We start from the raw sequence: 23,383 nt of genomic DNA, 5'->3' as shown, positions 1-23,383 counted from the left end.
TGTGTAAGTGCTGGCCATAACAGCAGAGCGATGACGTCACCGCTGTAATCTGCTTTACGGCTGGCCGGCGCTCACAGTCAGTGCAGGAAAGCACAGCGCCGGGGGACAGACACCGGAATGTTAGTATGTAGTGTTTTTTATTTTTTTTTACATTTACACTGGTAACCAGGGTAAACATCGGGTTACTAAGCGCGGCCCTGCGCTTAGTAACCCGATGTTTACCCTGGTTACCAGTGAAGACATCGCTGAATCGGCGTCACACACGCCGATTCAGCGATGTCTGCGGGAGTCCAGCGACGAAATAAAGTTCTGGACTTTCTGCTCCGACCAACGATGTCACAGCAGGATCCAGATCGCTGCTGCGTGTCAAACTCAACGATATCGCTATCCAGGGCGCTGCAACGTCACGGATCGCTAGCGATATCGTTCAGTGTGAAGGTGCCTTTATTGACATCTCTCCATTATTAACCAGGCTTAGTGTCAGATTACATTAGCAAGGTGACATAAACCCTTTATTACCCCATATCCCACCCCTACTCGGGAGTGGGAAGAGAGTGGCTAAGTGCCAGAATAGGCGCATATTACAGATGCGCCTTCTCTGGGGTGGCAGGGGGGGGGGGCAGCAATAACCATGGTCCCTCTCTAGGCTATTAATATCTGCCCTCAGTCACTGGCTTTCCCACTCTGGTGGAGAAAATTGCGCGGGAGCCCAAGCCATTTTTTTTCCGTGATTTAACCCTTTATTTTAACACCTAGAGCCACCAAATTTTGCACACAGACACTTCTAAAATTAGTAGTGAGGAATATGTAAAAAAAAGAAGGTATATGAAATGGTTTACTGTATGTAAACCATGTCTCATATCCTGTCGGGTTTGATAAGGAGATAGCAAAAGCCGGCAATTGAATTACCAACTTTTAAGCTATCTAGCGCTGTATGAAATTTAAATATATATACCGTATATACTCGAGTATAAGCCGAGATTTTCAGCCCAAATTTTGGGGCTGAAAGTGCCCCTCTCGGCTTGTACTCGAGTCAAGGTGGGTGGCAGGGTCGGCGGGTGAGGGGGTGAGGGCGCTGAGGCATACTTACCTAGTCCCAGCGATCCTGACGCTCACTTTGCCTGTCCCACGGTCTTCGGTGCTGCAGCTCTTCCCCTCTTCAGCGGTCACGTGGGACCGCTCATTAGAAAAATGAATAGGCGGCTCCACCTCCCATAGGGGTGGAGCCGCGTATTCATTTCTCTAATCAGCGGTGCCGTGGACCGCTGATAGAGAAAGAGGCTGCGGCACCGAAGACCAGCTGTGACAGGCAGAGTGAGCGTCAGGATCGCTGGGACTAGGTAAGTATGTAATATTCACCTGTCCGCGTTCCAGCCGCCGGGCGTCGCTCCATCTTCCCGGCGCCTCCATCTTCCCGGCGTCTGCGCTCTGACTGTTCAGGTCAGAGGGCGCGATGACGCATTTAGTGTGCGCGGCGCCCTCTGCCTGATCAGTCAGTGCAGAGACGCCGGGACCGGACGCTGGGGAGCTGCAAGCAAGAGAGGTGAGTATGTGTTTTTTTTTTTTTTTTATTGCAGCAGCAGCGGCGGCACAGATTTATGTGGAGCATCTATGGGACAAAATGAACGGTGCAGAGCACTGTATGGGGCACAGCTATGGGGCAGTAATGAACGGTGCAGAGCATTGTATATGGGGCACAGATATGAGGCAATAATGAACGGTGCCGAGCACAGTATGGGGCACAGCTATGGGACAAAATGAACGGTGCAGAGCTTGGTATATGGGGCACAGATATGGGGCAATAATGAACGGTGCCGAGCACAGTATGGGGCACAGCTATGGGACAAAATGAACGGTGCAGAGCACTATATGGGGCACAGCTATGGGACAAAATGAACGGTGCAGAGCTTATGGGGCACAGCTATGGGACAAAATGAACAGTGCAGAGCACTATATGGGGCACAGCTATGGGGAAATATGAACGGTGCATGATCTATTTTTATTTTTGAAATTCACCGGTAAATGCTGCACTTCCACCCTAGGCTTATACTCGAGTCAATAAGTTTTCCCAGTTTTTTTGTGGCAAAATTAGGGGGGTCGGCTTATACTCGGGTCAGCTTATACTCGAGTATATATGGTATATATATACTAGATGGTGGCCCGATTCTAATGCATCGGGTATTCTAGAATATGTATGTATGTATGTTGCGCTATGAGTGGGGGTTAAATTCCGCGCCAATATCACTGATTGGTCGCGCCCGGCTGTCCCATCAGCGAAACGTGGTTCAAATCTGGCGCCAATTTGCGTCCGAACTGCATCTGTCGCTGATTGGTTGTGGCCGGCCGGACACGATCAATGACCGAAGCAGTGTTTAAATACCACGGCAATATCGCTGATTGGTCGCGCCCAGCCGGCCGCGACCAATCAGCGAAGCGTGGTTTAAATCCCTTGTCAATTCGCGGCTGGACTGAATCTGTCGCTGATTCATCGCAGGATGTTGGGGGTTCGGGGAGCTGGATGTCGGGGGTTCGGGGTGCAGGATATAGTAAAGCCACGTAGTATATAGCACAGCCATGTAATATGTAATATATAGCACAGCCACGTAGTATATAGCACAGCCACGTGGTCTATAGCAGCCATGTAGTATATAGCAGGCACGTAGTATATAACACAGCCCACGCAGTAAATAACGCAGCCCACACAGTATGTAACACTGCCCACGTAGTATATGTCAGTCACGCAGTATATAACATAGCGCACATAGTATACAGCATTGTGGGCACCATATCTCTGTTAAAAAAAGAATTAAAATAAATAGTTATATACTCACCCTCCGGCGTTCACTGATGCACGCGAGCGGCGAGGCTGCCGCCACCTTCTGTTTCCAGTGATGCATTGCGAAATTACCCAGTCATCTGGGTAATTTCGCAATGCATCTCTGGGAACGGAAGCTGGCGGTAGCCTCGCCGGTCGCGCGCATCGGTGGACGGCGGAAGGTGAGAATAGCACCATTTTTTATTTTTTTAAATTATTTTAAACATTATATCTTTTTACTATTGATGCTGCATAGGCAGCATCAATAGTAAAAAGTTTGTCACACAGTGTTAATAGCAGCGTTAACAGACTGTGTTACACTGCGTTATGCCGTGGTGTAACGCAGTCAGTTTAACGGACTGCTAAAACGCTATGTGTGCGGCGGGTGCTGACTGGGGTGGGAGTATGGATGGGGCACCACTGAAATGAGCACATCAGTCAGAAGCTGGAAGCACTGCAGCATTGCCTGAGCCAAGCAGCAACAGGCTGTGCTGAAGCTAATCTGCTTAGGTGACAAACCACACAATGCTAAAGAGTTGTGGACAGCGCTGAAAGAGCAGTCAGATTTTTGGATGACCCCGCTGAATCTACAGCCAGGCATGGTCATGTGTGACAATGGCCGGAACCTGGTGGCAACTCTGAGGCAAGGTGAGCTCACACACGTACCTTGCCTGATCCATGTGCTTAACATTGTCATTAAACGTTTTCTCAAAAGCTACCGGGAGCTGCCGGATCTGCTAGTGAAATTACGCCTCCTGTCTGCTCATTTTAGAAAGTCAGCTACAGCTTCAGCTGCCCTTGCTGTGCTTCAACAGCGTTTGCACCTTCCGGCTCACCGACTGGTGTGTGATGTCCCCTCGCGTTGGAAATCTATTTTTCAAAAAAGTACCCCTCATGGAGAAATGTTTGTCAGCCCATGCACTTAGTGTATGGCCATTACAAGTCTAGGAGACCAGTTCCTTTAAATTGGGCCTAGTTTTTAATGAGGCCTTCCTCTACGTCTCATCATTCTCCACCACTAGAACACAAGGGTGAACGTGTTCTATGCTGCTACAGCCAGTCAATTTTTTGGCAAGGGTGTCTGTGATCCCTATAAACATATTTTTTTAAATGTACCCCCATGGGGAAATGGTTGTCGGCCCATGCACTTTGTGTATGGGCATTACAAGTCTAGGTGACTCGCGTCTTTTATTTGGGCCAAGTTTTTAATGAAGCCTTCCTCTACATTCTCCACCAGTAGAACACCAGGGTGAAAGTGTTGAATGCTGCTACAGCCAGTCAATTATTTGGCAAGGTTGTCTATGATCCCCATAAAATATTTTAAAAAATGTACCCCCCATGGAGAAATGTTTGTCAGCCCATGCACTTAGTGTATGGGCATTACAAGTCTAGGAGACCCACTCATTTAAATTGGGCCTAGTTTTTAATGAGGCCTTTCTCCATGTCTCATAATACACCGCCACTAGATCACCAGGGTTAACGTGTTCCGTGCTGCTACAGCCAGTCAATATTTTTGGCAAGGGTGTCTATGATCCCCATAAAATAATTTTTAAACATGTACCCCCATGGGGAAATGTTTGTCAGCCCATGCACTTAGTGTATGGGCATTACAAGTCTAGGAGACCAGCTCCTTTAAATTGGGCCTAGTTTTTAATGAGGCCTTCCTCCACGTTTCATCATTCTCTGCCACTAGAACACCAGGATGAACGTGTTCTATGCTGCTACAGCCAGTCAATTTTTTGGCAAGGGTGTCTATGATCCCCATAAAATATTTTCAAAAAATGTCCCCCATGGGGAAATGTTTGTCAGCCCATGCACATAGTGTATGGGAATTATGAGTCTAGGAGATCCGCTCCTTTATAATGGGACAGTTTTTATAGGAGGCCCTTGTACATGTTTCTTCCAAGGGGGATTAGGGTGTTTGCAAATTTTGGGTCAAGGCGGCCCTTGCATTCAATGCATAAGGAAACAGTATGACAGGATCAACTGAAGAATGTGAAGTGGGTTTTCCTGTGGCCATCCAGTTCCTGGGTTCAAAGGCTTCTTGGGGTGCATATGATTTGGTAGTGCAGCGCCCCAGAGACCTGGTCGTTGCAGTAGTGTCACTCTACCACTAAGGGGAGTGGTGGTGCGTCTGATGGCACTAAAGGAGTTCACTTGACCAGGTATCACAAGCACACATTACACTTCATACTCCGGCCACTAGGGGGAGCAAAAGGTTTTATTTATTAGGCCACTCCTCACACTGGTAAAACCAAGGGTTGGATAGGAAGTTAGACAGAAGCTGGCTGGGTTTTGCCCGTGGCAGGGGGTGTTGCGGGGGAGACTTCAGGGGAGTCCCTGTCACGCGTGGGAACCTGGCAGTGACTTAGCGACAAGGACAGATCATTACAGAGCCGCGCCTGCACTACCTTGCGGCGGCATCTAAAGAAAGGACACGAAGCGAAGGATATTGTGGACAGTGAGAAACGAGATCAAGCACAAAGGAGAGCCAGTAGGAGTTGTGCCCCGAGAACGGCAACATCCTACTGAGGCGCGTAGCCGGTGACCAGAATACCGAGGAAGTAACTGACTCTACGCCTTACTTCAAATACCGCAGGACAGTTAATTATAGGTTGGCTGTCTACCCTACATCACCTAAGCAGACATAGGGGGCAACCGTGGAGAGGGGCGTCTCTAGGTTCCCTGAAAAGCTCCGAGCCTTCCCGTCAAACGGGTGCGTCCTAGCCATAACACACTTGGGGGACAGAGAATAGAAAGAACGAGAAAGAACTGGAAAGAACGAGAACAGAAGTTGTGAGGACTATCCCGAATGCTCAGCAGGGAAGCACTACAACACACAGGCGCTAGTGGTAGGCAATGATTTCCACCTGCAAAGGGAACTCTGGATGTGCCTTCGGACCGGCCGGTCTCAGACAACCTTGTTAACTGTGCTCTGGATTGAGGATCCTGAAGTCACCAGTAAAGAGGTAAAGAGACTACAACCCTGTGTCCTCGTTATTGTCTGCACCTCACACCATCACCATCTACATTACTGGGAAGCCCTGGGGACATACTTCACCTGTGGGAAGGTATACCATCCAGCTGCCATCACATCACCCCAGTGGACCCCGAGCAGCGTCGGTCACCCTGACCGAATACCACAGGTGGTGTCACAAAACCTTAGCTGACTTTCATCATCCCTTTTATTGGACGCCCCTTAGCATGGTCACGGACCAGGTCCAGCCACCGTGACAACCCCAGAACTGAGACAGAGAGGGCCGGTACCGAGTGCCCTGCGTCTGGAGGCGCTCCAACTTGGCGTCACGAACAGGATCTACTTAAGTCTGAGAAGCAGGTCATGTGTGCCTTGGAACTGTGATTGAATTGTGCTTGAACCGTGATTTATTGCAAAGACTGTGTGTTGCTAATTGCCGCGGGGATTCCCGCCAAAACCGTCGTCATTGCCATGCCACGAGGAGAGCAGGAGAAGGAGGGCATGTCATGGAAGGAGATCGAGAAAACGGCGCCAAAAGCAGCATCCGCCCCCCCTCCGACTACGGCTGCAGGATGACAAGCTCAGGAATGCAGGAGCTCAAACCCCAGAAAATGGAGGAACCTCGTTTGTGTGTCATCGCAGATCCAGGAGTCGAGATGACGACCAGCAGGTACCTGAACGACGACGAAGTGACCCAGGATCACTGTGACCCAGCGGAGCCGAGCCAGGGCTTGCCACCACAGGGGGATCCGGACTTCTTGGAGCTGCCGGAGGAGGCATCGAACCACCCGACTCCGACGGCGAGGAAATGGAAGTCGGAGCTGTGCAAGAAGACCGCACAGGGAGAGCCGTGGTCAGAGCCACAGCAGACTCCAGTGTCCTCGTCGGCGGAGCTGATCGACATCGGTGGAACCACATCAGACGCAGGTACCAGAAGCGACACTGACCCACCGACCGATCCAGCTCCAGCGACCGCTCCCCATCCCATCTATGACCGGTCTTCCGCTGCCGAGATTGTGGTGGCAGCCCTTTACGCCATGAAGGGGATACTGCCCCCGCTGCCGACATCTATGGGCGAACCGTTAGACGTGATTCACGAGGGGGTGATCTTTGAATGGGATGCTCCAAGGTTCCAACCAGACGGGTCCAGACAGGAGGGCTCTTATGTCGTCGGGCTCACCTGGGAGCAGTATCGGCAAAGCTTAATTTCGCAGTGGAAAGACTGAGAACGAACAGAACAGACTGCCCGACCAGAGGTACAAACGCCACTCTGCCACTGCTGCCCTGAGAGTGCAGTGAAACGGGGGATAGTATTAGCCTTTCACCTGAGAAGGGGTTGCGGCTCTATACTGGAGTCAGGGCTGCCGACTGAAGTCTTTGTGACTAGCTGTAATGTGGAGCCCCAGTCCCACAGTGTACCTCCTACCCGAAATTTGTATAGGGGGGACCATGTGACCTACACCCGCCACTGGAGTGAGCGGGGATGGTATGCCAAGAGGGTCCGACGATGTGAGCCTGTGGTAGCGCCATCTGTCACTACCGCTACTAGTGACGGTGTCTTGCCGATCCCCGAACCTGTGGGACCCAGTACTACCACCCCTGTGTATAGTATCCTGCGTGTGGAGTCTGCCACTGGCACCACCATCCGTACCCAGACCACTAATGACTTGATGATGCCTGAGAGACAATCCAAGGACGTTAAGACAATGCTGGACGATGGCACAGAGCCAGACCTTCCCGGTCAGGGAGTGGTCACTACCGGCTGATGTCTTGCGATCTACTATAGTAACAAACCTCGGAAACCTGAAACTGTAAATAGTTAACTAACTGTCTCCTGCTCTTTTTCTACTTGAACCCGCAGGGGTTAGAGAGTCCTCCTGAGAACCATAGAAAGATGGTTGGTTGCGCTGATAGATGAGCAATGGCAGTAGGCCCAGACAAGGAGCTAGGCGGTCCTGCATTTGTGAAGTTAGAAAAATGAAGAAAAAATTGAGTTTGCATTAAAGTACTTTATAGTAAGCCTTTAGTGGGTTCAGCCTATACGCCCTTAAAGGAGAAGTTAAATTATTGTTCAGAACTTGCACTTAGTAGAATACCCGGCAGGGTTCTAGAAGTTATTTATAGTCAGAGTGTTATTTAAAATATTAAACCTTGTTTTTGTTTGTAATGTTCAAGTGTCCTCACCTCCCATAAAGGGAAGCTGTTATGGACCTGGTGGTCAGGAGCACCCGGCACGACCTGATAGTTAAACTCACGCAGGACAAGCTCTGGGATGTGGGAGCTCTGCTGACCGCAGGCCCTAATCCTATCAAAACAACTAGAAATAGCTGTGGAGCGTTCCTGACTCTCCCTAGACGCCTCTTCACAGCCTAAGAGCTAGCTAGCCCTAGAGATAGAAAATAAAGCCTACCTTGCCTCAGAGAAATTCCCCAAAGGAAAAGGCAGCCCCCCACATATATTGACTGTGAGTAAAGATGAAAGTCACAAACGCAGAAATGAAACAGGTTTCAGCAAAGGGAGGCCAGACTTACTAAACAGACAGAGGATAGGAAAGGTATCTTTGCGGTCAGCACAAAAAACTACAAAAGACCACGCAGAGTGTGCAAAAAGACCTCCGCACCGACTCACGGTGCGGAGGTGCCACTCTGCATCTCAGAGCTTCCAGCTAGCAAGAAAAAATCATGATAACCAGCTGGACAAGGAAACAATGAACAAATAAAAACTATCAGGAACTTAGCTTCTGCTGGAGAAGACAGGTCACCAGAAAGATCCAAGAGCGAACTGAACCAATGCAGGAACATTGACAGCTGGCATGGAGTAACGATCTGAGTGGAGTTAAATAGAGCAGCCAACCAAAGGATAAACCACGTCACCTGTGTAAGGAACCTCAGAAGCAGCAGCTTCACTCACAGCCACCAGAGGGAGTCCATGGACAGAACTCGCCGAAGTACCATTCACGACCACAGGAGGGAGTTCGACAACAGAATTCACAACAGTACCCCCCCCCTTGAGGAGGGGTCACCGAACCCTCACCAGAGCCCCCAGGCCGATCAGGATGAGCCAAATGAAAGGCACGAACAAGATCGGCAACATGAACATCAGAGGCAAAAACCCAGGAATTATCTTCCTGACCATAACCCTTCCACTTGACCAGGTACTGGAGTTTCCGTCTCGAAACACGAGAATCCAAAATCTTCTCCACCACATACTCCAACTCCCCCTCAACCAACACCGGGGCAGGAGGATCAACGGAGGGAACCATAGGCGCCACGTATCTCCGCAACAACGACCTATGGAACACATTATGGATGGCAAAAGAAGCTGGAAGGTCCAAACGAAATGACACAGGATTAAGAACTTCAGAAATCTTATATGGCCCAATGAAACGAGGCTTAAACTTAGGAGAGGAAACCTTCATAGGAACATGACGAGATGACAACCAAACCAAATCCCCAACACGAAGTCGGGGACCAACACAGCGCCGGCGGTTAGCGAAACGTTGAGCCTTCTCCTGGGACAATGTCAAATTGTCCACCACATGAGTCCAAATCTGCTGCAACCTGTCCACTACCGTATCCACACCAGGACAATCCGAAGGCTCAACCTGCCCTGAAGAGAAACGAGGATGGAAACCAGAATTACAGAAAAGGAGAAACTAAAGTAGCCGAGCTGGCCCGATTATTAAGGGCGAACTCAGCGAAAGGCAAGAAGGACACCCAATCATCCTGATCAGCAGAAACAAAGCATCTCAGATATGTTTCCAAGGTCTGGTTAGTTCGTTCGGTTTGGCCATTAGTCTGAGGATGGAAAGCCGAAGAAAAAGACAAATCAATGCCCATCTTAGCACAAAAGGACCGCCAAAACCTCGAAACAAACTGGGAACCTCTGTCCGAGACGATGTTCTCTGGAATGCCATGCAAACGAACCACATGCTGGAAAAACAATGGCACCAAATCAGAGGAGGAAGGCAGTTTAGACAAGGGTACCAAATGGACCATCTTAGAGAAGCGATCACAAACCACCCAAATGACCGACATCCTTTGAGAAACAGGGAGATCAGAAATAAAATCCATGGAAATATGCGTCCAGGGCCTCTTCGGGACCGGCAAGGGCAAAAGCAACCCACTGGCACGAGAACAGCAGGGCTTAGCCCGAGCACAAGTCCCACAGGACTGCACAAAAGAACGCACATCCCATGACAAAGAAGGCCACCAAAAGGATCTAGCCACCAAATCTCTGGTACCAAAGATTCCAGGATGACCAGCCAACACTGAACAATGAACCTCAGAGATAACTCTACTAGTCCATTTATCTGGGACAAACAGTTTCTCCGTAGGACAACGGTCAGGTCTATCAGCCTGAAACTTCTGCAGCACGCGCCGCAAATCAGGGGAGATGGCAGACAAAATTACCCCCTCTTTAAGAAAACCCGCCGGCTCCGGAACACCCGGAGAGTCAGGCACAAAACTCCTTGACAGGGCATCAGCCTTCACATTCTTAGATCCCGGAAGGTATGAAACCACAAAATCAAAACGGGAGAAAAAGAGCGACCATCGAGCCTGTCTAGGAGTCAACCGTTTGGCAGACTCGAGACAAGTCAAATTCTTGTGATCCGTCAAGACCACCACGCGATGTTTAGCTCCTTCAAGCCAATGTCGCCACTCCTCGAATGCCCACTTCATGGCCAACAACTCTCGATTGCCAACATCATAATTGCGCTCAGCAGGCGAGAATTTTCTAGAAAAGAAGGCACAGGGTTTCATCACCGAGCCATCAGAACTTCTTTGCGACAAAATAGCCCCTGCTCCAATCTCAGAAGCATCAACCTCGACCTGAAACGGGAGCGAAACATCTGGCTGGCACAACACAGGGGCGGGGCAGAAGAAAAACGACGCTTCAACTCCTGAGAAGCCTCTACAGCCGCAGAGGACCAATTGACCACATCAGCACCTTTCTTGGTCAAATCAGTCAACTGTTTAGCAATACTAGAAAAATTAGCGATGAAGCGACGGTAAAAATTAGCAAAGCCCAGGATCTTCTGCAGGCTCTTCACAAATGTTGGCTGAGTCCAATCGTAAATGGCCTGAACTTTAACAGGGTCCATCTCGATAGTAGAAGGGGAAAAAATGAAACCCAAAAATGAAACCTTCTGAACTCCAAAGAGACACTTTGACCCCTTCACAAACAAGGAATTCGCACAAAGGACCTGGAACACCATTCTGACCTGCTTCACATGAGACTCCTAATCATCCGAAAAGACCAAAATGTCATCCAAATATACAATCATGAATCTATCCAGGTACTCTCGGAAGATGTCATGCATAAATGACTGAAACACAGATGGAGCATTAGAAAGACCGAATGGCATAACCAGGTACTCAAAATGGCCCTCGGGCGTATTGAATGCTGTTTTCCATTCATCGCCCTGTTTAATTCGCACAAGATTATACGCCCCTCGAAGATCTATCTTGGTGAACCAACTAGCCCCCTTAATCCGAGCAAACAAATCAGACAGCAGCGGCAAAGGATACTGAAATTTGACTGTGATCTTATTAAGAAGGCGGTAATCAATACAAGGTCTCAAAGAGCCATCCTTCTTGGCCACAAAAAAGAACCCTGCTCCCAATGGTGACGACGACGGTCGAATATGACCCTTCTCCAAGGATTCCTTTATATAACTCCGCATAGCGGCGTGTTCTGGCACAGATAAATTAAACAGACGGCCCTTAGGAAACTTACTACCAGGAATCAAATTAATAGCACAATTGCAATCCCTATGAGGAGCTAGGGCACCGGATTTGGGCTCTTAAAATACATCCCGGTAATCTGATAAAAACTCAGGGACTTCAGAAGGAGTGGAAGGCGAAATTGACAACAATGGAACATCACCATGTACCCCCTGACAACCCCAGCCGGACACAGACATAGATTTCCAATCCAACACTGGATTATGGACCTGTAGCCATGGCAACCCCAAAACGACCACATCATGCAGATTATGCAACACCAAAAAGCGAATATCCTCCTGATGTGCAGGAGCCATGCACATGGTCAATTGGGTCCAGTACTGAGGCTTATTCTTGGCCAAAGGCGTAGCATCAATTCCTCTCAATGGAATAGGATACTGCAAGGGCTCCAAGAAAAAACCACAGCGCCTGGCAAACTCCAAGTCCATCAAATTAAGGGCAGCGCCTGAATCCACAAATGCCATAACAGAATAGGATGACAGAGAGCAAATCAGAGTAACGGACAAAAGAAATTTAGACTGTACCGTACCAATGGTGGCAGACCTAGCGAACCGCTTAGTGCGCTTAGGACAATCGGAGATAGCATGAGTGGATTCACCACAGTAAAAACACAGCCCATTCCGACGTCTGTGTTCTTGCCGTTCAGCTCTGGTCAAAGTCCTATCACACTGCATAGGCTCAGGCCTATGCTCAGAGAATACCGCCAGATGGTGCACAGCTTTGCGCTCATGCAAGCGCCGATCGATCTGAATGGCCAAGGACATAGACTCCTTCAGACCAGCAGGCGTGGGAAATCCCACCATGACATCCTTAAGGGCTTCAGAAAGACCCTTTCTGAAAATTGCCGCCAAGGCACACTCATTCCACTGAGTAAGCACCGACCACTTTCTAAACTTCTGACAGTACACCTCCGCTTCATCCTGACCCTGACACAAAGCCAGCAAGATTTTCTCTGACTGATCCACTGAATTTGGTTCATCATAAAGCAATCCAAGCGCCAGAAAAAAACCCATCAACATCACGCAATGCAGGATCTCCTGGCGCAAGGGAAAATGCCCAATCTTGAGGGTCACCACGCAACAAAGAAATAATGATTTTTACTTGTTGAACGGGGTCACCAGAGGAGCGGGGTTTCAAAGCTAGAAACAGTTTACAATTATTTTTGAAATTCAAGAACCTAGATCTATCCCCAGAAAATAAATCAGGAATAGGAATTCTAAGGTCTAACATAGGATTCTGAACCACAAAATCTTGAATGTTTTGTACCCTTGCAGTGAGATGATCCACACAAGAGGACAGACCTTGAATGTCCATATCTACACCTGTGTCCTGAACCAACCAAAGGTTTAGGGGAAAAGAAAGACAAAACACAGTGCAAAGAAAAAAAAAAAGGTCTCAGAACTTCTCTTATCCCTCTATTGAGATGCATTAATACTTTGGGCCAGCTGTACTGTTATGGACCTGGTGGTCAGGAGCACCCGGCACGACCTGATAGTTAAACTCACGCAGGACAAGCTCTGGGATGTGGGAGCTCTGCTGACCGCAGGCCCTAATCCTATCACAACAACTAGAAATAGCTGTGGAGCGTTCCTGACTCTCCCTAGACGCCTCTTCACAGCCTAAGAGCTAGCTAGCCCTAGAGATAGAAAATAAAGCCTACCTTGCCTCAGAGAAATTCCCCAAAGGAAAAGGCAGCCCCCCACATATATTGACTGTGAGTAAAGATGAAAGACACATGCGCAGAAATGAAACAGGTTTCAGCAAAGGGAGGCCAGACTTACTAAACAGACAGAGGATAGGAAAGGTATCTTTGCGGTCAGCACAAAAAACTACAAAAGACCACGCAGAGTGTGCAAAAAGACCTCCACACCGACTCACGGTGCGGAGGTGCCACTCTGCATCCCAGAGCTTCCAGCTAGCAAGACAAAATCATGATAACCAGCTGGGCAAGGAAACAATGAACAAATAATAACTATCAGGAACTTAGCTTCTGCTGGAGAAGACAGGTCACCAGAAAGATCAAAGAGCGAACTGAACCAATGCAGGAACATTGACAGCTGGCATGGAGTAACGATCTGAGTGGAGTTAAATAGAGCAGCCAACCAAAGGATAAACCACGTCACCTGTGTAAGGAACCTCAGAAGCAGCAGCTTCACTCACAGCCACCAGAGGGAGTCCATGGACAGAACTCGCCGAAGTACCATTCACGACCACAGGAGGGAGTTCGACAACAGAATTCACAACAGGAAGCATTGTTATATTTTCCTTGCATTTCAAAAATTTGCATGTCTTTTGCTAACATGTATTGTTGTTCTTCTTCCCAGTCCAGGAGTACTGGATTTAACCGGGGGGGAGTGTAGCGCCCCAGAGACCTGGTTGTTGCAGTAGTGGCGCTCTGCCACTAAGGGGAGTGATGATACGTCTGATGGCACTAAAGGAGTTCACCTGACCAGGTATCACAAGCACACATTACACTTCACACTCCGGCCACTAGGGGGAGCAAAAGGTTTTATTTATTAGGCCACTCCTCACACTGGTAAAACTAGGGGTTGGATAGGAAGTTAGACAGAAGCTGACTGGGTTTTGCCCAGGCAACATCCCGTGGCAGGGGGTGTTGCGGGGGAGACTTCAGGGGAGTCCCTGTCAGGCATGGGAACCTGGCAGTGACTTAGCGACAAGGACAGATCTTTACAGAGGCATGCCTGCACTACCTTGTGGCGGCATCTAAAGAAAGGACACGAAGCGAAGGATATTGTGGACAGTGAGAAACGAGATCAAGCACAAAGGAGAGCCAGTAGGAGTCGTGCCCCGAGAACGGCAACATCCTACTAAGGCGAGTAGCCGGTGACCGGAACACCGAGGAAGTAACTGACTCTACGCCTTACTTTAAATACCACAGGACAGTTAGTTATAGGTTGGCTGTCTACCCTACATCACCTAAGCAGACATAGGGGGCAACCGTGGAGAGGGGTGTCTCTAGGGTCCCTGAAAAGCTCCGAGCCTTCCCGTCAAATGGGTGCGTCCTAGCCATAACACACTTGGGGGACGGAGAATAGAAAGAACGAGAACAGAAGTTGTGAGGACTATCCCTAATGCTCAGCAGGGAAGCACTACAACACACAGGCACTAGTGGTAGGCAACGATTTCCACCTGCAAAGGGAACTCTGGATGTGCCTTCGGACCGGCCGGTCTCAGACAGCCCTGTTAACTGTGCTCTGGATTGAGGATCCTGAAGTCACAAGTAAAGAGGTAAAGAGACTACAACCCTGTGTCCTCGTTATTGTCTGCACCTCTCACCATCTACATTACTGGGAAGCCCTGGGGACATACTTCACCTGTGGGAAGGTATACCATCCAGCTGCCATCACATCACCCCAGTGGACCCCGAGCAGCATCGGTCACCCTGACTGAATACTACAGGTGGCGTCACGAAACCTTAGCTGACTTTCATCATCCCTTTTATTGGACGCCCCTTAGCATGGTCACGGACCAGGTCCAGCCACCGTGACAACCCTAGAACTGAGACAGAGAGGGCCAGTACCGAGTAACCCGCGGCCCTGCGTCTGGGGGCGCTCCAGTAGCAGGGCAGGCCTTGCAGTCAATACATAACAAAAAAGTATGGGAGTACAAAATGAATAATGTGAAGTGGATTTTCAGGAAGCCTTCCTGTACCTCTCTTGAAAGGGTATTGGGGTGCGTCGTAATTTTTGGCAGCCTAGCCACTCTCCATAGGCAATAACAGTATAGGAGACCCACTGTTTAATAATGGCCCTTTAAGAATATTAATGCCGCCTGATGCCATTATAAAAATAGGCTTTGTGTTGTGAATTCTGTGGCAGAGCTCCCTCCTGTGGTCACAAGTGGTACTTCGGCTGGTTCTCTCTGTGAGCTTCCGTTGGTGGAGGAAAGTGGTACTGCGGCTTCTGAGTTTCCTTCCTCAGGTGATGTGGTGAAGTCGTTAGGTGCTGCTCTATTTAACTCCACCTAGTGCTTTGATCCTGGCCTCCAGTCAATGTTCTAGTATTGGACCTGTTTCCTCCTGGATCGTTCTTGTGGCCTGCTGCTCTGCATAGCTAAGTTTCTCTTTGCTATTTGTTTGCTGTTTTTTTCTGTCCAGCTTGTCAATTTGTTTTTTTCTGCTTGCTGGAAGCTCTGGGACGCAGAGGGTGTACCTCCGTGCCGTTAGTTCGGTACGGAGGGTCTTTTTGCCCCCTTTGCGTGGTTTTTGTAGGGTTTTGTGTTGACCGCAAAGTTACCTTTCCTATCCTCGCTCTGTTCAGAAAGTTGGGCCTCACTTTGCTAAATCTATTTCATCTCTACGTTTGTCTTTTCATCTTAACTCACAGTCATTATATGTGGGGGCTGCCTTTTCCTTTGGGGTATTTCTCTGAGGCAAGGTAGGCTTATTTTCTATCTTCAGGCTAGCTAGTTTCTCAGGCCGTGCCGAGTTGCATAGGGAGCGTTAGGCGCAATCCACGGCTGCCTTTAGTGTGGTTGGAGAGGATTAGGGATTGCGGTCAACAGAGTTCCCACGTCTCAGAGCTCGTTCTTGTTTTTTGGGTTATTGCCAGGTCACTGTATGTGCGCTGACCTCTATGTCCATTGTGGTACTGAATTACCTTTCATAACAGTACTGGAGGCCAAAGTACTAATGATTCCCAATAGAGGGAAAAAAGAAGTTCTGAGACAATTTTTTTTTCTTTGCACTGTGTTTTGCCTTTTTTTCCCCCTAGACATTTGGGTGGTTCAGGACACAGGTGTAGCAATGGACATTAAAGGTCTGTCTTCATGTGTGGATCAGCTCACGGCAAGAGTACAAAGTATTCAAGACTTTGTGGTTCAGAATTCTATGTTAGAACCGAGAATTCCTATTCCTGATTTGTTTTTTGGAGATAGAACTAAATTTCTGAGTTTCAAAAATAATTGTAAACTATTTCTGGCTTTGAAACCTCGCTCCTCTGGTGACCCAGTTCAACAAGTTAGGATCGTTATTTCTTTTTTGCGTGGCGACCCTCAGGACTGGGCATTTTCTCTTGCGTCAGGAGATCCTGCATTAAGTAATATCGATGCATTTTTCCTGGCGCTCGGATTGCTGCACGATGAGCCTAATTCTGTGGATCAGGCAGAGAAGAATTTGCTGGCTCTGTGTCAGGGTCAGGATGAAATAGAGGTATATTGTCAGAAATTTAGAAAGTGGTCTGTACTCACTCAGTGGAATGAAGGTGCGCTCGCAGCTATTTTCAGAAAAGGTCTCTCTGAAGCCCTTAAGGATGTCATGGTGGGATTTCCTATGCCTGCTGGTCTGAATGAGTCTATGTCTTTGGCCATTCAGATCGGTCGACGCTTGCGCGAGCATAAATCTGTGCACCATTTGGCGGTATTACCTGAGCTTAAGCCTGAGCCTATGCAGTGTGATAGGACTTTGACCAGAGTTGAACGGCAAGAACACAGACGTCTGAATGGGCTGTGTTTCTACTGTGGTGATTCCACTCATGCTATCTCTGATTGTCCTAAGCGCACTAAGCGGTTCGCTAGGTCTGCCACCATTGGTACGGTACAGTCAAAATTTCTTCTGTCTGTTACCTTGATCTGCTCTTTGTCATTGTATTCTGTCATGGCATTTGTGGACTCAGGCGCTGCTCTGAATTTGATGGACTTGGAGTATGCTAGGCGTTGTGGGTTTTTCTTGGAGCCCTTGCAGTGTCCTATTCCATTGAGAGGAATTGATGCTACACCTTTGGCCAAGAATAAGCCTCAGTACTGGACCCAGCTGACCATGTGCATGGCTCCTGCACATCAGGAGGTTATTCGCTTTCTGGTGTTGCATAATCTGCATGATGTGGTCGTGTTGGGGTTGCCATGGCTGCAAGTCCATAATCCAGTATTAGATTGGAAATCCATGTCTGTGTCCAGCTGGGGTTGTCAGGGGGTACATGGTGATGTCCCATTTCTGACTATTTCGTCATCCACCCCTTCTGAGGTTCCTGAGTTCTTGTCTGATTACCGGGATTTATTTGATAAGCCCAAGTCCGATACCCTACCTCCGCATAGGGATTGTGATTGTGCTATCGATTTGATTCCTGGTAGTAAATTCCCAAAAGGTCGACTGTTTAATTTATCTGTGCCTGAGCACGCCGCTATGCGGAGTTATGTGAAGGAGTCTTTGGAGAAGGGGCATATTCACCCGTCATCGTCGCCATTAGGAGCAGGGTTCTTTTTTGTAGCCAAGAAGGATGGTTCACTGAGACCTTGTATAGATTACCGCCTTCTAAATAAGATCACGGTTAAATTTCAGTACCCCTTGCCATTGTTATCTGATTTGTTTGCTCGGATTAAGGGGGCTAGTTGGTTCACCAAGATAGATCTTCGTGGTGCGTATAATCTTGTGCGTATTAAGCGAGGCGATGAGTGGAAAACTGCATTTAATACGCCCAAGGGCCATTTTGAGTATCTAGTAATGCCATTCGGACTTGCCAATGCTCCATCAGTGTTTCAGTCCTTTATGCATGACATCTTCCGAGAGTACCTGGATAAATTCCTGATTGTGTACTTAGATGACATTTTGATCTTCTCGGATGATTGGGAGTCTCATGTGAAGCAGGTCAGAACGGTGTTTCAGGTCCTGCGTGCTAATTCTTTGTTTGTGAAGGGATCAAAGTGTCTCTTTGGTGTTCAGAAGGTTTCATTTTTGGGGTTCATCTTTTCCCCTTCTACTATCGAGATGGACCCTGTTAAGGTCCAAGCCATCCATAATTGGACTCAGCCGACATCTCTGAAAAGTCTGCAAAAGTTCCTGGGCTTTGCTAATTTTTATCGTCGCTTCATCTGCAATTTTTCTAGTATTGCTAAACCATTGACCGATTTGACCAAGAAGGGTGCTGATTTGGTCAATTGGCCTTCTGCTGCGGTGGAAGCTTTTCAAGAGTTGAAGCGTCGTTTTTCTTCTGCCCCTGTGTTGTGTCAACCAGATGTTTCGCTTCCGTTCCAGGTCGAGGTTGATGCTTCTGAGATTGGAGCAGGGGCTGTTTTGTCGCAGAGAAGTTCTGATTGCTCGGTGATGAAACCATGCACCTTCTTTTCCAGGAAGTTTTCGCCTGCTGAGTGAAATTATGATGTGGGCAATCGAGAGTTGCTGGCCATGAAGTGGGCATTCGAGGAGTGGCGTCATTGGCTTGAAGGGGCTAAGCATCGCGTGGTGGTCTTGACTGATCATAAGAACTTGACTTATCTCGAGTCCGCCAAGCGGTTGAATCCTAGACAAGCTCGTTGGTCGTTGTTTTTTGCCCGTTTTGACTTTGTGATTTCATACCTAACGGGGTCTAAAAATGTGAAGGCGGATGCTCTGTCTAGGAGTTTTGTGCCCGACTCTCCGGGTGTATCTGAGCCGGCGGGTATCCTCAAAGAGGGAGTAATTGTGTCTGCCATCTCCCCTGATTTGCGGCGGGTGCTGCAAAAATTTCAGGCTATTAAACCTGATCATTGCCCAGCGGAGAAGCTGTTTGTCCCTGATAGGTGGACGAATAAAGTTGTCTCTGAGGTTCATTGTTCGGTGTTGGCTGGTCATCCTGGAATCTTTGGTACCAGAGAGTTAGTGGCTAGATCCTTTTGGTGGCCATCTCTGTCGCGGGATGTGCGTGCTTTTGTGCAGTCCTGTGGGATTTGTGCTCGGGCTAAGCCCTGCTGTTCTCGTGCCAGTGGGTTGCTTTTGCCCTTGCCGGTCCCGAAGAGGCCTTGGACACATATCTCTATGGATTTTATTTCAGATCTTCCCGTCTCTCAAAAGATGTCAGTCATTTGGGTGGTCTGTGATCGCTTCTCTAAGATGGTCCATTTGGTACCCTTGTCTAAATTGCCTTCCTCCTCTGATTTGGTGCCATTGTTTTTCCAGCATGTGGTTCGTTTACATGGCATTCCAGAGAATATTGTTTCTGACAGAGGTTCCCAGTTTGTTTCGAGGTTTTGGCGAGCCTTTTGTGGTAGGATGGGCATTGACTTGTCTTTTTCCTCGGCTTTCCATCCTCAGACTAATGGCCAGACCGAACGAACCAATCAGACCTTGGAAACATATCTGAGATGCTTTGTTTCTGCTGATCAGGAGGACTGGGTGTCCTTTTTGCCTTTGGCTGAGTTCGCCCTTAATAATCGGGCCAGCTCGGCTACCTTGGTTTCACCGTTTTTCTGCAACTCTGGGTTCCATCCTCGTTTCTCTTCAGGGCAGGTTGAGTCTTCGGACTGTCCTGGTGTGGATACTGTGGTGGACAGGTTGCAGCAGATTTGGACTCATGTAGTGGACAATTTGACTTTGTCCCAGGAGAAGGCTCAACGTTTCGCTAATCGCAGACGCTGTGTGGGTCCCGACTTCGGGTTGGGGACTTGGTTTGGTTATCTTCTCGTCATATTCCTATGAAGGTTTCCTCTCCTAAGTTTAAACCTCGTTTTATTGGTCCGTATAGGATTTCTGAGGTTCTTAATCCTGTGTCTTTTCGTCTGACCCTTCCAGATTCTTTTTCCATACATAACGTATTCCATAGGTCATTGTTGCGGAGATACGTGGCACCTATGGTTCCATCTGTTGATCCTCCTGCCCCGGTTTTGGTGGAGGGGGAGTTGGAGTATATTGTGGAGAAGATTTTGGATTCTCGTGTTTCAAGGCGGAAACTCCAGTTTCTGGTTAAGTGGAAGGGTTATGCTCAGGAAGATAATTCCTGGGTCTTTGCCTCTGATGTCCATGCTCCCGATCTTGTTTGTGCCTTTCATATGGCTCATCCTGGTCGTCCTGGGAGCTCTGGTGAGGGTTCGGTGACCCCTCCTCAAGGGGGGGTACTGTTGTGAATTCTGTGGCAGAGCTCCCTCCTGTGGTCACAAGTGGTACTTCGGCTGGTTCTCTCTGTGAGCTTCCGTTGGTGGAGGAAAGTGGTACTGCGGCTTCTGAGTTTCCTTCCTCAGGTGATGTGGTGAAGTCGTTAGGTGCTGCTCTATTTAACTCCACCTAGTGCTTTGATCCTGGCCTCCAGTCAATGTTCTAGTATTGGACCTGTTTCCTCCTGGATCGTTCTTGTGGCCTGCTGCTCTGCATAGCTAAGTTCCTCTTTGCTATTTGTTTGCTGTTTTTTTCTGTCCAGCTTGTCAATTTGTTTTTTTCTGCTTGCTGGAAGCTCTGGGACGCAGAGGGTGTACCTCCGTGCCGTTAGTTCGGTACGGAGGGTCTTTTTGCCACCTTTGCGTGGTTTTTGTAGGGTTTTGTGTTGACCGCAAAGTTACCTTTCCTATCCTCGCTCTGTTCAGAAAGTTGGGCCTCACTTTGCTAAATCTATTTAATCTCTACGTTTGTCTTTTCATCTTAACTCACAGTCATTATATGTGGGTGCTGCCTTTTCCTTTGGTGTATTTCTCTGAGGCAAGGTAGGCTTATTTTCTATCTTCAGGCTAGCTAGTTTCTCAGGCCGTGCCGAGTTGCATAGGGAGCGTTAGGCGCAATCCACGGCTGCCTTTAGTGTGGTTGGAGAGGATTAGGGATTGCGGTCAACAGAGTTATCAGGTCTCAGAGCTCGTTCTTGTTTTTTGGGTTATTGCCAGGTCACTGTATGTGCACTGACCTCTATGTCCTTTGTGGTACTGAATTACCTTTCATAACAGCTTTGTTACTTTAAGAGTCACTCCTTCATAAATGAAACAAGATGTGTCTGATGATGTGTCACTCACCACATTGGCCAGTTATGGTTGTTAAATGTTACAATGCATTTGTATTGGTTGAAAGCAATGTTAAAGTTGAAAAACGCATTAAAACGCTACGTGTGAACATAGCCCAAGTGGTGGAGGAACATTTTGGTCTGGGGTTAATGATTTTGCCTTATATACAAGTCATTACTCTGGAAAGGATATGCCTTAACATATTTCCCATCAAAATCCATTTTTGTTTAGTTTTTTTTTATGTTTTTTTGGTGCACCTGTAAAAATGGTGTGAAACATTGCTTACAGCTGTGACCTAGAAGTCAGAAATGCTTCCGGGGGTGATCCCCATGATGTTCCTGTGTCATTTCAGCAGTGTTTCCATCATTTTCAGACATTTTTAGACTTTAAAAGGGCTTCCGGGGATATCGCGATAAAAATACTCGGGTTTCCCATGGATTTACATTGGGCTTGTTGCCCAGGTCGAGTACCTGAGTATTCCAATTTGCTCGACCCGAGCAACGAGCACCTGAGCATTTTAGTGCTTGCCCATCACTAATCCCATCCTTTGAAGATTAAAAAACATGGAGAAAACTTTTTATAACATATTCCTGAAAAGACTGAATCTTGACAGTACTTTTTGCCAATACTTATCTCCTTGATTGACATACAGTTGGGTGAAAAAAGTGATTGCCTCCTAAACCTAATAACTGATTGGGCCACCCTTAGCAACAACAACTGCAATCAAGTGTTTGCGATAACTGAAAATGAGTCTTTTACTAGATTCTGTAGGCCCACTAGTCTTTGCAGAATTGTTCTAATTTAGCCACATTGGAGGGTTTCTGAGCTTGATCAGCCTTTTTAAGGTCATGCCACAATATCTCAGTCGGGTTAAGGTCAGGACTTTTACTAGGAAAATACAAAGTCTTAATTTTGATTTCAGCCAAAGGTGGACTTGCTGGTGTGTTTTTGTTCACTGTCCTGCTGCATAACCTAAGTGCGCTTCAGCCTGAGGTCACGAACAGATGGCAGGACATTCTTCTTCAGAATTTTTTCTTAGACAGCAGAATTCATGGTTCCATTTCCAACAGCAAGTCTTCTAGGTCCTGAAGCAGCAAAACAGCCTGAGACCATCATACTACCACCACTATATTTTACTGTTGGTATGATGTTTCTTTTCTAAAATGCTGTGTTACTTCTATGCCAGATGTAATGGGTCATACACTTTCCAAAAAGTTAACCTTTTTTCTCATCAGTCCACAGAGTATTCTCCTAATAGTCTTGGGGATCATCAATATGTTTTCTGACAAAACTAAGATGAGCATTTATGTTCTTAATGCTCAGCAGCAGTTTGTCTTGGAACTTTGCCATGCAGGCCACTTTTGCCTAGTCTTTCTTATGGTGAAGTCATGAATACTGACCTTAACTGAGGCAAGTAAGGCCTGCAGTTCTTTGGATCTTGTTGTGGGGTCTTTAGTGACCTCTTGGATGAGTCATCGCTGCGGTCTTGAGTTAATTTTGGTGGGCCAGCCACTCTTGGGAAGGTTCACCACTATTCCATGTTTTTGCCATTTGTGGATAATGGCGTTCACTGTGGTTTGCTGGAGTGCCAATGCTTTTAAAAATGGTTTTATAACTTTTCCAGACTGATGAGAACCAAAGTAATTGAGATCTATTTGTTCCAGAATATCTTTGGATCACGGCATGATGTCTAGCTTTTCAAGTTCTTTTGGTCTTCTTCACTTTGTCAGGCAGGTCTTATTTAAGTGATTTCTTGATTCAGGTGTGGCAGTAATCAGGCTTGTGTATGACTAGGGAATTTTAACTTAGCTTCCCAAAGATGTAATAACGACAGTTAAGTTAAAAACGGCATTTTGTGTTTATTGGTGTTATCTTTGTCTAATATATAAATTTGTTTGGTGATCTGAAACATTTAAGTGTGACAAACATGCAAAAGAATAGGATATACATTGGATATAAAAAGTCTATACACCCCTGTGAAGGGGAATCTAAGGCTGGTTTCACATTTGCATCTGTGTATGCATCGTTTCATCCGCATACATCCGCATGCGTCCTGCGTACATATATTTAACATGGTGTACGCAGGGACATGCATTTGCATGCTTTCGCCTATGGATGTGTACGCATGCGTCGCTTTGCGGTGTGTGTCGGGGC

This window comes from Ranitomeya imitator, chromosome 1 (assembly GCF_032444005.1).
Source record: "Ranitomeya imitator isolate aRanImi1 chromosome 1, aRanImi1.pri, whole genome shotgun sequence".
In the NCBI taxonomy this organism is placed as follows: domain Eukaryota; kingdom Metazoa; phylum Chordata; class Amphibia; order Anura; family Dendrobatidae; genus Ranitomeya; species Ranitomeya imitator.
Note: the sequence above shows the minus strand (reverse complement) of the source record.